The sequence below is a fragment of the Vidua macroura genome, chromosome 2 (genome assembly GCF_024509145.1).
Source record: "Vidua macroura isolate BioBank_ID:100142 chromosome 2, ASM2450914v1, whole genome shotgun sequence".
Lineage (NCBI taxonomy): Eukaryota > Metazoa > Chordata > Aves > Passeriformes > Viduidae > Vidua > Vidua macroura.
In genome coordinates this window covers 27,546,078-27,564,839 of record NC_071572.1, presented here as the reverse complement: position 1 = coordinate 27,564,839, position 18,762 = coordinate 27,546,078, and the positions used below count along the sequence as shown (strand labels likewise).

General features: G+C 39.4%; 1 protein-coding gene across 4 annotated transcripts in view; it reads left to right on the top strand.

Annotated features, from left to right (window-relative positions):
* The first annotated feature begins 15,483 nt into the window (after nt 1-15,483).
* Nucleotides 15,484-18,762, top strand: part of SLC5A7 (solute carrier family 5 member 7) — a 48,894-nt gene continuing 45,615 nt past the window's right edge. The window contains exon 1 of one of the 4 annotated variants that reach the window (XM_053971804.1): nt 15,484-15,563. The gene's annotated coding sequence lies outside the window, so the exon portion shown is untranslated. The remainder of the gene's footprint in view (nt 15,564-18,762) is intronic. The other 3 variants (XM_053971802.1, XM_053971803.1, XM_053971805.1) reach the window with 3 other exon arrangements.

The window sequence follows — 18,762 nt, the reverse complement described above, 5'->3', positions numbered from 1 at the left end:
ACAAATGTGTGTGGAAGGGAGTATTGCTCCTTCCTGCACCACATCCCTCATGCCACCTGAAAACATGCAATGACAGTGGGAAGAACTCCCTGCTGCTTCGTGCCCGAAAGTGACACACATGCAAATGAGACAAACTAATTCCCATCTTTTATTATTTTACTTATTGGAGAGTGTTTTACTTATTAAGGAAATGTATAATTTTAAAACTAAAAAAAAATCTTGCTACTGCATGTTCATGCAATGCAACAACAATTAGTTTGTGTCAACCTTGAGGTTTTGTTCTTCAGACTTCCTTGATAATATAAGTTAATCATCAGGTGAAGATTTAGACATTTGTCATTCAGGATTGTACCATGAGGAAAATGGGACTACAGCATAGCTATATTGCCATGACCCCAGTTCTGCAATCACACACCAGTGTGGTACCATGCAAGACCTTTACCCAAGGGGAACTGATTGCAGACCTAAGACCTAAATTTACCTAGGAGAATTGGTAGCAGTGGTGAGGTCCTGATGAGAATATTTAAGCAAAAACCTCTGTTTCTCTGAATTTTCTGACTAAAGAATGATTTCTATTTTGATTGATTATACAATTTATCACAAAAATAATTTTCCTCTCATTAAAAGTCAAGGTTCTATTCATGATGTACATGTATACTTGGTCTTGCTTTTTTGGGTTTTTTGGTCTTGTTACCAGTTGGTTCTTTCATGTTTTCAAGGGCTTTTATTTTCACAAATAGAATCCCTAAAGCTCTGGAGAGTGCTAGTTTGTCACCTGCAGATGAGCAGGGAAATGCACATTAGACTCGTAGAGAGACTGATGTTCTCTCACCAGCTCATGTATGCACCAGGTCTTATGTGGGTGTCTCCTATCTGATGGGTACTTTGGCCTAACTGCTATTAGTTTTTAAGAATTTGAATAAAAATATGTCTTTGATAAAGAGAAGGGCACATCCAGGACCTGGAGCAAATGTGCCTGGGATCAGAAGTCCTTGTGCTGTGTGGCTAAAGAGTAGAGTGGGTAACCTAAAGGGAGATGGGGGCAGGGTAGTCTCCTCTCCAGTGGATAAGGATGAAGTTTCAGGCTGCCCTGTTACGTCCTACATGTGTTGGATAAAATAAGGGGATTTTTATTTGATACATGGACAATATTGTTGATTATCATTGGCTTTCCAGATTTGATCCCATGTCCCCTTCCATTCTCCATCTTCAATAATGTTTTCTTTGTTCCATAGATGTGTTGCTGTTATAGACTAAACTTGGTGTATGCTAGGAGGAAGTATTTAATTTCCCAGGGACCTGGTTGAAAAATCAATCCAACATTCTTTGTTACTTATACAAGAAAGAATCCCTAGAAAATTAAATAGGCTTTTTTTCTTGCCAGAAATACCTGAAAAAAAAATTACAAAAGGGTTCTTCTCATTCATTTTTCAATGGAAAGATACTTTATTATTGCTTTTGTTAGCATCATTATCATATGAAATCTGAATAATTATAATAATATACTTCAAAAAACTGAAAATGCTGAAAGGAATGAAATGTGAAAAACCCTAGAGTCTTTTTTTCTTTGCATAATGTGAAAGTCATATAAACCACATATATTTACTTTTCCAAACCAACTTCTATTAGTATACTAAAGACACTGGATAAGTTGCTTCCCAAGTAACCTTCTCAGCCAATATCTAATGGGAAAGCAAACCCTTATTCACCCAAGTGTCATAAAATAAGCAAATCATAAAATGACAAGTCTGCATCAAGTTTGTTATCTGATCCACTGACTTTTTCACAACAATCAGCTTATTTATAATCTGGTGATGCATATCAGCTGCCAAGAGTAGCATACAGTAGTATTAAACTACTTTTACAGAAAAAAACCCACCATTTGTATAACATTAGTGAGATTCCATTTGTGTGTTCCTGACAAATGGCTCCCCTGCAGTTGTCTAAGCATTAAGTTTCCAGACAAGACTCATTTATTGCTTCATTTATTGATATGCAAGTTATAGAATAAGTATCATATCAGTGAATCTAAAGCAGTAATTTGCACTGTTCTTAGAGACATAATGTCTGGAGAGTCTAAAACTAAACTAACTCCAGGAGATGTTTATGAGTATTGTGAATGAGGGATAAAAACCCACCCAAGAGCGATAACTTGATGATGGGATTTTAATTTAATTTGAAGTAATGCAACCAAACTGCATGAGAGGAAGGAATGGAGGGAACAATCAAGTCTCTTAACCAACACTATTTTATCCTGCCATTAAATTGTTATAATTGCCTAGTATTTGACCAGATGGCAAGTCATTTCTAAAGTCAGACCAGGTGTTCAAGATGCAGAGATAATCACAAAGCTGATGACTGTGGTGAAACTAATTAAAAAGTGTGTTGCAGTGGCACAGCGGTGCTGTGGAGTGAGAGAATGACCAAAAATAACATGATAGAAAAATTCTCAAGTACTACTACAAAAATTGTTTGGAAAACAGTAAGCAAAACCAAACAGAATTTAAGTAATTTGAATGATCAAGTTCAGAGAAACACTCTAATAAACCATTAGGTAATATAATCTACTGGGGGGGTTCTGGGATTTTGTTTCTGTTTTCTAACACAAATAGGAGGACAGAAGTGAAAGGCAGAACTAATAAAGATGAAAACTGTCAACCCAATCAGAAGGGCAAAATACAGGCACAGATGCACATCAAAATGAAATATGGGCACAGAAACTCCTTTTCATGCAGATGAACGCTGATTACATGGCCACAGCTGGAAATTACAGAGAGCTTTATTCATTAAAGACTGACTATCTTCAATTAGGCTTTTCTTTCATGACAAAACAACAGAGTAGCAAAGAAATGAATTGCCATGCTGTGCCTGCAGTTCCCCAGAACACACTGCCCTGCAGCCAGCACACTTCTGCTTAATAGACCTCTTCACCTTTCTGGGACCAAAAATCAATTCAGACATGAAGGAAAATGCATTTAACAGGAAGGCAGGGGGGAAAGCAAACTTTCAACACACGTAAACACCCCACAATACAAAAAGAAATCAAACTGTCTTATTGCCAGCTTGGTGCACACAGGTCTATCCTGCCAGCTCTGTACTTGGTGATCTCCTCTGGCTGCCTTATCTAAAATGTAAGTGTGAATGCTCACGCTGTGCCCATGGCCCTGAGGAGATCACTAACAGGCCCTGTGCTATGTCCATACATGAAGCCTGATGCTAAGGGGTTCTGGGCACAAGTAAAAGCTGAGATCTATTAAAGACAGCTCTTCGTGAGGTTTTCTACTCAAGAAAGGGGGACGTTCACTGCTGCCCAGCTGGTCAGCCTTGGCAGAAGGGCTGCTCCTCTCTGTCCTCTTCCAACCTGCTCCAAAGTCTGCGGATGCCCATGAGGGAGGAGGGTTCAAACATCAACAGGCTGATGTTTGGCAGGACTTAAAGTCCTTGTCTTCAGTAAGCATTTTTGCCATTTGCCAAAAATGATGAAAATTATATGCACCCCTTCACTGTGCGGCTGTCACATTGTGCTGATGATGTATTTTGGCACAGCTGCATGAGGATCTTTTGCTAGCAATAGCAATTAGATTTCAGAGTCACTCTGCTGCTTGGCTTTTATGTCTGGGGGAACTTTCAGATGTGTGAGCTGACCTTTGGGCAAGGATACTCAGAGCATTTTCACTCTCATCAAGCCCTCCATCATTACAGAGAGTTTCTTCTTGTTGCATTTGTCTTTGCCTGCAGAAAGGTGGAAATGTCCTTTGGTGCAGAGGTGCTATGATTTGAAATAGGAATAGGTAGCAAATGGAGTTGATAAATCTGTTGGTAGTCAGATTAATTCTGCCAGTAAGAATTTTGCACTCACATTAATTCTAGCAATAACATATTGCTAGCCTCTCTTGATTAAGACTACAGACTGCAGGAGCCCTGCTGCTGCAATCAAATGTTTCTTCATACCTTCTCCAGAAACCAAAAAGGATCAGTAAGTCTGTTAATGGCTGTGAAAAATTTATATCGGTTATATCTTACCTAGTCATTGATGTCCAGATTGCTAAAGCATTATCTCACTATTGTTTTCATCAGTTCTCCAGCTGACTCAAAACCAGAAGATTAATTTTTAATCTATTCTTTTTTTTTTTTTCCTTTTTTTTTTTTTTTATCCCATATTTTGGAACTTTTCAGTCAACTCTTGTTGTGACATTGACATTGGGAAGACATTTCCCTCACCACTGGAATGAGAAAAATAAAGACCCATAATTGGAAACAGGAGTGTAGACCCCAGATAATGGTGCAAGTCTATGGAACACTACCCAGCTGAAAATACAGCTGCATTCATTCCAGCAGTGGTTCCTTAATACAGAACATACACTGCAGGGCATGAGGCTTTCCAAGTATTTTTAACCTCTTAGAAAACTGGTATTCTAGCACAAATGTCTCAAGGAATTTCATATTCGGTGCTTTGCAGTTTCTAATGAATATTTTTCTAGGGACAATTGTGAATAAGTAGACCAAGGACCACGGCTCCTGTGAAAGCTGGTGCAGGCACAGTGTCTTTTACTATTATGGTTATTATTAACAAGTGCATAATTTCCTGCACCAGCTGTTGTTTCTATGCTGTCTCATTGCTGCCATACTTGCCCTGTGTTTAAACTAGCAGGGGGATTGCTATTTTTCAGAGTAAGGCAAATAAAGATAGGTTAAAGGAACTTGGAAATAAAAGCTCATACATGAATTCAGTAAGGACACCACAGGATTGAGGTAAGCACACTGCTAGGGAAGAAGAAACTTTGCTGTTAATCTCCAGATTTTTAATTACACGAATTTGGCCCTCTGACCTAAGGTTCAAGTTTATACTGACCTACATGCAGAGGTCTTTAAGAACCATGCAATCAATTTTAAGTGTTCAATATGCCTTGCCACCTGCTCACATTTGCACACAGAATTGATGGAAAGGCCCCTTTTCCCCATCTCTGTGATACAATGTCCTCTGCTGGCAGGTGACACTGCAGAATGGAGGAAGACTGGGTTAAAATCTGCTGCCCTCCTTGCCCAGGAGAAAGCTGGTGTAAATGTATGTTCCCCCAAATTAGGCAAGTGCCTTGGCTGTTAAGCATAAAAAAGAAAGAAGCTAAAGAGAAGAAATAAAGGGAGAGAAAAAGAAGGTCAGCTAAGTGTTTCTTCTTTCATTAATGATAACTCACCATTTCCTTGTATTAGTAATATGCAAAAATAAAAATCTCTGACTGTAACCTGATACATTACATGCTTGTAGGAGCCCTTTTTGTTGCCTTTCACAGCCATGTTCAGCCTCAGATGGGCTTTGGCTTTCCAAACCTCAACCCAAGGACACTTGGAATATTCCACCTCCTCAGCATTTGGGCTCATGGCCAGCTCAGAGATGATATAACCAGGGAAAGCCCCCATCCCATTCAGGCAGTGGTTCTACATCTCTCCTGGGTTTTTTCATCCCTGCTTCTACTTTCTGTACATTTTGGGTTTATGTCCAAGTTCCATCAGGATCTCCTTGTTCATCTGGCAGACCTCTTGCCACCATTACTTGACCTCTTTTCTGTCGGGATGGAACATGCTTGGAAATTGAGGAAGTGATTCTTGAAAAGCAATCAGCTCTCCTGGATCTCTCTTCTCTCCAGGGCCATATCCCATGGTACTTTTTGAAACAAAATTTTGGCATCATTTTAAGATAACACTTCAGTGATGACTTTGCATCATTTGCCTCACGATTTGCTTTGGATTGCCCCATTCAAAACAACAAATTAAACAAAATTCATATTTTGAACAATACAATAAGCTTTTTTTTTTCCCCCATCAGGAAACCTAGAAGCTCTGTGCTTTGTAGCTTTTGTAAAAATTCAAGACCACTAGCTTTGTGAATGACTTTAGTCCTGCAAACCTGTTTAGCTGTGGCAATTCTGGGCAAATTAAAATTTAATGCATGCTCAAAAACCTCAAAAATCTGTCTCCACGAGAGTAAGATCAGTCCAAGTGGATGTCATCTACAGTAATATGTTAATGAGAATAAAGATGAGCATTTCAGTAATAACCACACTAAAGCTAATAAAACCAAGATGCTTAGAGAGGCAATTGTTCCATGACCTTGCTGCTTTCCAGTGAATGACCTTGTAAGATTGGAGAGTGAAGGTGGCTGAAAATGCTCTGATACAATGTTTTTCTATTGGAGAATGATACCAAAACTGGGACATTGCAGAAGGACATATATATTGTCCCGAAGAATTTGACATAGAATTATTTACCATGTTTGTTGGAATAATTTGAAACTTCATGTGATCTCAAATCTCTGTTTGAACTAGTGCATCAGTATTTGAAAGGCGTAAGGTACAATATAAAGTTCAAATCAAGAAACTAAATATGAAGACTTTCAATAAACTCATGTCAATGTTTCTCACCCTTTTTAATTTGCTCTTTGAAAATCTTCATATCTCACTCTCAACATGAAGAAGGAATGAAAGGATACAGTGATTTTCATTTTTTAACTACCAGTACTTAAAGGAGTGTATTAAGGCAAAATGCAGTCCAGCACCTCTTAGATAGAAAAAAATGGTGTCAGGTTTATTGTTTGGGACTTCTTTTTAATTTATATAATTAAGACATTGAGATAATAGCAGTGTTCTCATGGTTTGGGAAGAAATACCTGCACTCTACAGAGAAAACAGATGTTTTATCAAACTCTGAAGATAATCAGCATATTTACATACACACTTTTATGTTTAACTGCCAATTTCTGTTTCCCAGTTAAAGTGGTTTATTTGACTGTTATCTTTAGCTAATTAGTACTTATTTTAGGGAGTGAATACAGAGTAGATTTCATGGGAAAGTAAACTCATTGGCTTCAAGTAGGGAGAATAGCTTGATGGCTGAAAGAGCCATTGCCCCAGATAATGAATTCCTGCGTGTTTTGTAATGTAACCTAATGCCTCATGCAGCTACTAAACTCCCAGATGGCCCAGCAGAGGCGCATACTCATCAGGTGACATATTAGCCAATTTAAAAGATAATTAGTAAGCACCCTTCTTTCTGTATTCTTTAAGCTAGGAAGATTCACATTCCACTCTTTTATGTACTGGCCTCCAATTCAAAACATATGGAAAATTCCTTTTTTTTTTTCTTTTTCCTAGAGGTGCTGCTCTCCTGCTGCTCCCATTGACTTCAGCACACACTTATTTCCTAAAGATGCTGCTGTGCATCTTGGCTCGTGCACCTTTGATTTTCTAGACATCTTCACTGTCAGGATATCTGCTATTGCAGATGCCTCTTCCAGATTTCACAGCAGGGGCAATTTATTTTTATCTTTCTTATCCCAACAGACCCGATGCTTAACTTCACCAAGAGGGGCATGGTTCAATTACTGGCATTTTAAGTGCTGGCATTGCGACAGGCCGAAAGTTTGGTAAAATTATTAAAAAAAAACAGGAGGCAGATAAAGGATGTGCAGGAGATGGGTGTAGAGTGTGGCTTAATTCTGAACCATTGTATGGACCTGGCTCCATCTCTTCAGACATGCATTTTAAAACTGAGCCCCAGTAAACTGAAGGTATAAATATATAAATGTAGCTGAGTATAGCTCTTCCTAAGGATTTAGGCTGAGCAGGCTCTGAACCAAAGGGTACAGCTATTTCTGTTCTGGTATTAAGTAGATCACTAGATTCCTCTCCCCATAACATTCCAGCTTGATTTCCTTCCCAAGAAGCAAACAATGAAAGGTGTGAAATCTTGAGCCAACACTGTGGGAGGCATGTGCTGGGACCTGACTCTTCAACATCTGGATTTCAGATTATTTAGCCTGGATCTTTTTTTCATACCCCAGATTCCCAACCTACATTTAATTTTTCCACAGAATACTCACATCCATTCTAGCAAGTGTTAATAACGTGAAGGGATTTGAAGCATACATGCATATACTTAAGCATACAAGTTAACATACATAGAATAGTTGCATATACTGGACTCAGTTTTCTGTCTAGAAATCTGTTTAGATCTTTTGATCACAGCTGTTCTCTTCTTCATTTTTTCTTTACCCAATTGCTTTTCAGTCATTAATTTAACTTTTTTCAAATTTGCTCATATTTTGAGTCTCAATTTTCTACCACTAAAATCCTCAGATAGGACAATTTGTATATGTATTATAAATAGGGAATTTTGTTTTAATAGATTGTTATGCACCTATTTCATATAAGTGCTTACGCAGCAGTGGCAAGTAACGAAGTCCTGAACGTACATCTAGATCTGTAATTATTTTATGTTAATCCTTTATATATAATATATATATATATATATATATATATATATATATATATATATATATATATATATATATATATATATATATATATATATATATATTTATACATATATATATAATATGGGCAGATCCTCAAACCTCTCCACCCACTTGCTCTGTAGCATGTGGTTCCTGCCAAGTTCAGTGACGTACAGGAAGAGCAGATGGTGATCCCACTCTTCTCCCCAAATTCAGGATCTGGGGCTCTTGCAAGACACTTCTATTTCTGGATGGTTAGGCCTCCACTCCAGGCAAAACACAGGGTGACTCCATAGGGTGCTATTTTTTCAGACTGTGGCACAGATGGCACCTGGCTGATCAGCCTGGGTATTTCCATGCTTTGCCACTGCTTCTCTTCTTTGTTATATTTACATATTTTGATATTCAGCAATTTCTCCTCAGCCCTCAAGGCTGCTCCTCTCCAACAGCCAGTAACTGTCATGGAGCTGTCCATAGCCATGCACCCTCCACATACAGCCTGTGCCCTGACTTTTAAGTCCTTAGCTGTTATTCCACACTCAAACCCCACATCAGACACAAGGACTCCTGCTATCAGGCTCTGTTTCACACAGCAGACTCTCGCAGCCAGATGGTGACAAGCCTGGCAGGACAGGGCAGGGGTCTGGCAGGGTAAGGCAGAGTTAGCAAAAGGCCTGTGGCTGCTCTTACTGGGCTTGCTACCACTTATAAATGCTTAAGGAGAGTAAGGAGAATTATCTGTCACAGTGATGTACCAATTACATATATTCCCAGCCATCACAGGAAGAGATGCCCATTGCAAACTCTTTGTCCTGTGTCTCATTACTGCACATGCTGCTGGTGTGCAGCAGCTTTTTCACAGTTGGGAAGGAAGGAAAAATGGTAAAAGTTTCCCTTCCCCATCTTCAGAAGTACCAAACCTGTTCTGTCCTAGTAAATTGCAATGTGCTGGCAGGGAGCAACCACTTGGAATTTCTGTCTCTGCGTCTTCTCCTGGAATACCTCCCAATTGAAATCACCAAGGTGCCTGCTGTGGATTTCAGGAATATGGGTAAATATCTAGATTCCATAAGTTGGTTCTTCTACACTCCTTCAAATTAAGGACAACCATATAGACTTCTGTGAAACAATGATGGGAAAAAAGGCTCTGAGACTTAGAGGTGAAATTTTTCAAGGCTGTGAATGTATACACAGCCAGGTGTTAAAACCTTGAAAAAGAGAATAAATGTATAAATGAGAGGCATTTCAAAGAGACAGCAACAGAAGTCTGCACAGCAGCAATTAGGAATACTATGTAAAAGGTGTTATATTGAAAGAAAGAATGTTTATGTCTCTGTGAATGGGACAAAATTTAAACCATAATTAGTCTTGTTGGCAGACTAGCAATTTTGCCTATTGAAAGTTAATTGTTTATAAAAACTGGTATAAGGGTATTATGTTTACAAACTCTAATGATCACAGAGTCAATGGCTCAAATTTTGGAAAAAAAAGGTTTAACTGTTAGAGGCCACATAACAATTATTTGACAATTACAACAAAATTATTAAACAGGTTTGTTCTTAGGTAGCTGTGACATTCAGTGTGAAGAGCCTCAAAGTAAATTTTGCTGTCCTTAATATCTTCAGGGATCTGTCAGCAAAATTTACTTTGAAGAGCAAAACTGTCTCTCCCTGAATTCAACAGTCACCCACCCTAACTTCAGAGAGAGCCACATCAGGCACTGGTGACCAGCTCTAAAATTCAAAGTCATTTCAACAAGTTTCAGTGAAAGGAGGGGTGTTCAGCAGGACACAGCTCAGGTCTTCAGAGTAAATGCATTTACATCTGAATAAGTCTATTATATATATATTTGCACTACAATATTTATGAATATGTGTGGAAGGAGCCTATACAGCATGTAGCAGTACAGTACCCAGAAGAGTGAGGTAGTTTTCAAGAAAATAAATAAAATAAGTTGATAGATGTTCAGGGAGGTTTTGGGGCAATACTCTGAACAATCTGTACAAATTACTCTTTCAATATGGCAAATATGATGCATAACTTTTAATGAGTCATAGAATCATAGAATGGTTTGGGTTGGAAAGGACCTTGAAGGTCATTCAGCTCAAACTCCCCTGCCTAGGGCAGGGACAGTTTTCACTATACCACATTGCTCAGAGCTCCATCCAGCTTGGCCTTGAGCACTTCCAGGGATGGAGCATCCACAGCTTCTCTGGGCAACCTTTTCCAGCGTTGCACCACCCTCACAGTAAAGAATTTCTTCTTGATATCTAATTTAAACCTGCCCTCTTTCGGTTTATAATAATTTCCCTTTATCCTATCATTAGACATGCTTGTAAAAAGTCCCTCTCCAGCTTTCTTTTTTCAACTCAGGACAGCCCAACAGCATTATTAGTTTTGGTTTTGAGCAAATGTATGGAAAAGTGTTTTAATTTCAAATCTGGAATGAAGCCAAGGCTGGGCTTGATGCTGTTGTTTAGTAATAAAACACACATTTCTTCATGTCCTTCTGATGTTCCTTCATAGCTGCAACTAATGATGGATGTCACGTATGATTAGTTGAGTTTCAACACAAGACTGTGCTGAACTGGGTTTGAGAAGGCGATCCTTAGGCAAAATTTTCTGCATTTTGCAGGAGCATGGCCCTCCATGTTCTAGAGCTGACTTTTAATTATAACTGTAGGTCCAGATTCAAGTCAAATGATTCAATATGAAGTACTTAAATTTTGAAGAGATTATATGTTGAGGTTCCATTACCCAGTCCTGCTTCCCTTTCCACATTCTCCTACACAAGAGTGCTTTGCAACTTTTTATTATTATTTTCCATTGTAAGTAGTGCTTTTCTGGTTTCCTTTCCCTTTTTCCTCTCATAATTCCTGAATGTATTGCTTTGTTCAGACATTAAAAAGCTGCAAATATTATAAAAAATTGCTTAAAGTCATTGGAAAGAAGCACTGGAGCACAGGACTTTGCATTTCAGATCGTAAAACCAACACAAATAATTTAGTTCAGATTGGGAGGACTGTAACTCACTGTTCACCAGAGGGGCCTGCTGCTGATCTATATTTTATGGAACGTACATTTTTAATGAAAAAGGAATGGTTTTCCATTTTGAAATAAAATGAAGTACTGATTGTTCCGTAATTTAAAAAGAAGTAAAAAAAAAAAAATCTCTTGCTGCTCCTGGTTGCAGTAACCCACCTGATTGCTTTTTTTCCTTGTAAGTCTGTTCTTACACCTCATTTCCCTCCTCCCTCAAAGAGAACTCTGCACCCTCCCGTTTTTCCCTCCTCCTCCCTTATTTCCCCCTCTCCTGACCCCTAGGACTATTGCTCCTTCCCTTGAAATGCCCAGACTTGCCCACAGTACTCTCCAGAGGGATGTTGCTTCCATGTCCATGCACGGTGGAATAGATTTTCCATCTCAACACCCAAAGGAGCCAACTGTGTCCTCAGGTGTATCAGGCACAGCTTCACCAGCAGGTTGAGGGAAGTGACTGTCCCTCTCTGCCCTACACTGGGGTGGCCTCACCTCGAGTCCTGTGTGCAGTTTTGGGTGCCACAATTCAAGAAAGATATGAAGCCATTAGAGAGCACCCAAAGGAAGCACACAAAGACAATGAAGGCCCTTGAGGGGAAGTCATACGTGTAGCCCCTGAGGTCACTTGGCTTGTTCAGCCTGGAGATGAGGACTGAGGAGAGACCTCATTGCAGTTACACTTTCCTCACAAGGGGAAGAGAGGGGCAGGCACCAATCTCTCCTCTGTGGTGACCAATGACAAGAGCCAAGGGAATGACACAAAATTGTGTCAGGAGAGGTTGGATATTAGGAAAAGGTTCTTCAGGCAGAGTATGTTTGGGCACTGGAACAGCCTTCCTAGGGAAGTGGTCACAGCACCAAGCCTGACAGAGTTCAAGATTTGGACAATGCTCTCTGGTACATGATGGGACTCTTGGAGTGTCCAACACAGGGCCAGAAGTTGTATTCGATAATCCTTGTGGGTTTCTTCCTGTTCAGCATATTCTTTGCTCAGCAAATTCTATGCCTTGTCTTGGCCATCTGTGCTGGACACTTCCATGAGTTCATGCTCTGAACAGGGGTTTTATTCAGAAACCAGGACCCCCTTCCACAAATCCATGTGTCCTTCTTTGCCTGGGCCACTTCGGACAGGGCAGTCTAAAGAGTTTATTGCTACCCTGGGGCTGGAACAAGTGGGGTCTGTGCTGTAAGCTTGATCTGTCATTGTGGATTTATTTTGATTTAAGGTAGCTACTCCACTATTCTCAGATTGCCTCTCACTCTTTTCAAGGGGGGTGTAGATTGATGGCATTGGCAAAACAACACAAAGAAAGGCAAACTGCAGATGCCAGCTCCCTGCCTGGCCTGAAGAGAAACTTTCTCCTTTCACAACCACAGTACAAATGCCCAGTCATCCATTCCCTAGCAGGAATAAGGGAGAAATTATCCTAGAATATGGCCTGATGCCAGCATATTACAAAGATCCATATACTCTATGTAGTGGCACTGCACTTTGTATATTTTGAATCTCAAACATTTCTGCAAGAACCTCTGCTGGGTCTCTTTTATCAGCCATGGGTGCTCAGGAAAGAGAAGGGAAGGATTTAGAAGGCAAATTAACAAGAAGCCTTCTCACAGAAAAAACTTTCCAGGGGCTAAAAACAGATGAAACAAAACTCTAAGCTGCTGCTCTATCTCCCTCTAGTGAAGCAGCAGCGCCTGGGAAGGGCAGCTTCTGCTGCCTCATCTTTCATTTTGCTGCATCTTCAGGCATTCATCCACCAACCACAGCTGGTTTTCTTTTCTTCTTTAGCCTTATTGCACACACTGCCATACTCTTCCTCCGAAAACAAACAAACTAAAAACCAAAAACAAACAAACAAACAAACAAAAACCAACAAAAAAATCCAAACTAAAACCACGCAGAAGATCTGCACAGCACACAAAATTTTATATATAGATTTTGCTCTGTTGCTCTTCTCATATTCTTTTCTTTCAGCTCACAGGAGTGGTGACTAAACCTTTCCTGATGATTGCAAAACTCCAGTTGTTTGAAAAAGAAAAATCACTGCATGTTTATTTCTACTAACAATATGTAAGCAAGATGAATGAATTAATAAATTTTAATGACAGCATCTAGGCAGCCACTGTTATTCCTATGTATCTGACTAGTAACTGGGATATGATTATTGGGGAGTAGTTGCAAGTATTTTTGAGGAGTGAGTGATGCTCCACTGTAAAGAGCATATTGGAGGATGTTTGGATCTGGTCTATCTGTCAGCTGCACTACAATTAATTTTGTGCTATAGAAAGTATCAGTATGGAGACCAGCAGCCAATGTAATTAGTTACATCCTCCTGTCATGACCTTATAGTGCAACAGCATGTCAAAAATAGTGATTCACCTTATGTGTCATATGCCTTCTCTTTGGAATGCAGACATGGCCATGCAGCATCCTAAAACAGATTAGTGTGGTCCTACTGGTTTAAAGCCAAGATTACCTTAAAATTGCAGCATCCTAAAACAGATTAGTGTGGTCCTACTAGTTTAAAGCCAAGATTACCTTAAAATTAATTTAAAGCTTCATATCGGACCAGTACGTAAAGCACATGAGATGCTGCACTCATTATAATCTTGAGGTTCATAATTTTTGTGACAAAAGACAAAAGCAGAATCTGAAACTTCTCGCATTTGGTGAACTGTTCCTGCAGAAGTAGGAAAGTAAGAAGCCAACTTGCAAACTCCCCATCTGCTACGAGGTCCAGATCTCCATTTTGAACTGGTCCTTCCTTCACACACTGAGTTGCCGTTTGGTCACTCTAAGGAGCATGCTTGTCAGTCACATTTCAACAGGCCTACACAGAGGAAATCTGTCTCTATCTTTACATCCTACAGAAGGGCAGTATTTTTCTAAGACTGTAAGGGCAGTATTTTTCTAAATTATTTTTCTAATAATTTGAAATCAAGAGGGAATGCTTAACCAGTTCCACAAGGTGGTATCTCTCTCTCCCATCAAATATGTGAGTAACATATAGCAGGAGAGAAAGTGAGTCCCAAGAGGGTAATGAGAGAAGACTAATGCTACCTTTACATCATGGTTAACCTGTAAGAAGAATCCATTTAATCCTGGCAATTAGTTGAGCCTTTTCAACTGTACATTTATTCAGCTACAGATTGATTTTCAAATATGTTATCTGGTTCTTTCAAGGACGAGTGGTGCTCCTAATCAGTTCCCCCACAAAATTAGATACTGTTTACACACTCTAACTGCAAACATTCTTGACTTTGGGAGATTTGCATTCCACACATCTGTTGTTTTTTTCTTCTGGTACTGTTATGGAATTATAGAAGCAGAACACTCAACTGTCTACATTAGTGAAGTTTTTCTTTTTTTCTTTTACTGTCTGTCTCTGCTTTATATATTCCTGACATGGACTAGATTTTTTAATAAACATGCTCAATAATTTGTGTTACTGGTTTTCTCTGCTGCAGGGTGTACTGTAAGAATGTACATTTTAGAGAGAAAAAGGAAATCAATTGCTTTCTAGCAGGCTGTACAGTTTTCAGATGTATTCTACCTTACATCCTATTCAATATCCCGCAGGAGACAAAAAAATGGGTGGAAATCAGTGGAAATAATGCTACTAACTGAACTGCTCTACTACATATTACATATATTATGTTCACATAATACATATATTAAGTTTTTGATAGGTAAGTCCTCAGCTCTTCTTTCTTCCAGAAGCCCAGCATGGTGGCAAATTCCTGCAGGTGGTTTTGCCACTGTTGAAGTAGGGCTCGAAGGAACTCAAAACAGCACCCGTCCCAGGCTGTCTAAAGACAACTTGAAATAAAAATCAAAAAAGATGCAAAATGTTGCTCCTTGGATTTCCAAAATGTGTCAATTGACAAGGTCATGAATCAAGTCAGGGGGGATCTGCAGAAAATTCAACCTGCTGTATTGGTACTTTGGATAGTGCTTGAAAGAGAATAGAAAATCAGTAATTGAAACACAGAAACCTGTGTTTCAAATTTCATCTTCTAAAAGTTGTCACAGTTTCAGAGACGGCACAGGACACACCGACCTCACGCAGCACCGCTCGCCTTACTGACCGCTTACCTCCTTATATACCCATGAGGCCCGCGAGGTTTGTCCTCATTGGCTGAGCCAGTTACTTCCTGGTCAGCCAGCCAATAGGAGCCTTAGTCCCCAGCGGCCTGGGCCTGCTCTTACCGGTCGAATTATATAAGTAAGGTAATTATGTAATTGATCACATATTTCCCTTATAAATTTGTAATTATTTATGCTTTGAGGCCTACAGCTGGCCACAGAAGTGACAAGTTTCCAGGGTTTGTGACACTTGACTAATAAACACTGTCTCATTTCTCCATTCTAGGGCATCAGGTTAGCTCTGACTCACAAGAAAAATCCTCCTTTAGGTAATAAACATGACCTGCAGCTCTCAGCCCCTATTAGTCACAAGGAAGATGACTTCTTAAGAGCTATATTATTTATTTCAGCAACCCCCAGTAGAATAGACAGGGCAGTGGGGCTTGCACGTAAATAGACCTAAGCTGATTGCTTTTAGGTTTGTAGCTAATCAGGAAATTTGGGAACCTCTGATACTAATCTATTCAACCTTAAGAGAAAATCATTGCAGGAGAAAACATTACAGTAGAGAAAATCATTGCAAGGAAACCATTACAGTAATGAAATCCGCTTTGCATGCAGCTCTGTTTGCTGATGGGTATGGACAGCACAACAGTCAGACCTGTGCTGCTGGTTTCCCTCTGCCTCGCACGGACAAACACAGACAGAATCGCAGATGGAAACATTCCCCCTTTCCAGAAGCAATTGGCTTAAGCGTCTGGCCGGCAGGTGGAACCCTCCTACTTCTTTTTCTCTTAAGACCATGACTCGAAATGAAGTGAAAGGCAGCCCCGTCCTTTAGCCGGCTCGGCTTTGCGGCTGGGGCAGCCCTGCTCGCTCTCATCTCGGATCCCACTGCCACTGTCCCCAGGAGGTGCATACGACTTTTCCAAAATAGGGGAGATAAAGCCGTTTCCTGGGGGCTATATTTCATTGTCTGACCACAAATGCAACTCTGAAATACTGTGAAAATAGAACATGCCATTAAGGTTTTCTGACAAATATGTGTTAGTTTTCCCCCCTAAAGGGGTTTACAAGAAATCTGGAGAGGTACTTTTTACAGGGAAAGGGGTATTGGCTTTAAACTTAAGTGGGTAGGTTTAAATTAGCTATAAGGAAGAGATTCAAAGCAGTATCTGGTCAAAGAGTTCTAGGACAATGTCCTGGCGTGACTTTATGATGCTTATATCCCCATTCGTCTGTTTAGCCCAAAAATAAGTTTTGCACCTTAAAGACTGGTTCTTTAGCTTTTAAAGCCTGAGCATTCAATGCATTTCACACAAAGATTCTTATTTAAGCAGAGCTTTAAACAACTGCTTTAGCAATACAGTTTTTTTCTTATTGCTTTGTTTTCTCTTTATCCATGTCCTACACAGGGATTTACTTCTCTCTCTTCAAAAACATCACATTACTAGAGTATTTATTCTGCTAATCACTAGAAAAATATCTGATTGGATAATACAAAATAATAATCAGCTCTTTGCTGATTTCACCTGTCAATTAATTGCTAGTTGATACTTCCATTGAGTTCTGTCTTTAGTAAAAGTGAATTAATTTTCATATTTTAAAACATTTACAACACATCAGTCCCACTTACCTATGGAGTAATTCTAACCATGTGTAACCAGCAAGGCCTGGAGCAGTAGGGTCATGTGCAAAGAATGCTGCTGATTCTTAGCAGCTGATCTATGTCCTCACATTCCCCCTCTCCCCTCCACCCAGCTGCGTGCTCTAGTAGCCTTTTCTTTCTAAGTGATATTGCATTGCAAATGCATCCACATCCTCTTTGCTTTTAGCACTACTTGTTCAGAGATTTTTCCTTCCCATTTCATAAATGTGTGTTTTTTTATCTCCAGAAGGATTAGCTTCATGTTTCCAAGCTCAGCATCACTCACTCCTCAAAAATACTTGCAACTACTACCCAGTCTCCTTTGTGTGAAGATCTATCTCTCCTAAGGGTTTCACTGTTTAACACTCTTACTCCTGTTTTTATGTTTAAATTTCTTCAAGACAGATCTCTTATTTCCTAACCTGCCTCAAAAGAGTACATAATGAAAAGGACGGGAGACATAAGTTTTAAGTTCTGTTGGAATTTTTTCCTTCATTATTCACTGTTCTTTGTGAACAGTCTATTCTCATATATTAAAAGAGATATTGGCTCCACAACTACATTAAACACACATCATATAGAAATATTCTTTACCTAGTCTTATATCAAAATTCTCATTTTCCTCTTAAATGATTAGTTCACTACATTTTTTCTTCTACTTTGTTGCTGCAAATTACTTCATGTTTTATTGCAGTAGGCTGTTTATAACTTGCTATAAGGTACTTAGATTTTCTCCTGAAACAAATAGGATAGGCAGCACAGCTAACTTCATACTGCTCTGAAAAATCTTCCTTGTTTTTATTTCCCCCCCCCTTTTTTTTTTTTTTTTTTTTACTTTGAAAACTGAAAGAATTTCATTCCTCATTTGGTAATGAAGGGGTTGCAGCTTTTCTTCCAATGTCTAATGTCTTCTGACTGACCAATGGCTGCACTTAAATTCCTACTTTTTTTTTTCTTTTGGCAGTTCTGTGAGTTATCAACTTTTAGGATATCTCTAACTGGCAACATCAGGAATGGAACATCTGTATTTGTTCACTTAACAAGCCTAGCACAAGTAGAAGCATCACTGCTGCTCTGATGCTGGCTCTGCTACAGAAAGAACAGATCCAGAGTCCCCCCTTTTTATGGCAATATATTAATCATCTAAACTCCAGAGGGAGATGCACCATGTAAACACACAAAAAGCAAAGCTCATTATTACAAAAGAAAATATATATCCTTAGAATATGTCATTAAATAATGGTGTCTTTGCTGAAGGTGAAGTCCCTTGTCAGGGAAAAGGGAAGCCACACATGACACATGGCAGGAACATAATTTTGGTTAGAAGCACAAGAAAAATACAGTACTGCATAAAGTAATACACTGATTTGTAAAGTCAGGTGAGTTGTGGTAACTCTTTGTGTTTACCACAAGATAATTGAGAGGCAGCTTATCCCTAAATGAAACTAAGTTGTTGGTCATCTACAAACGAAGCAGCATGTGTCAATGAGTAATAGCAGCAGAATAGCTAATAGCAAATCCACTCCTCCTGAATGTAGTGTCCATGCCTGTAGAGATGTCCTGAGGTATACACAAAGTCCTTGATGAACTGGAAGCAAGTGCCCATCGTTAATAGCCAGGTCTGGATGTAGTTTTGCTCTGAGGTCAGTGAAGATTTAAACTAAGAGCCTCAGCTTATCCATAGCAGTCACACAA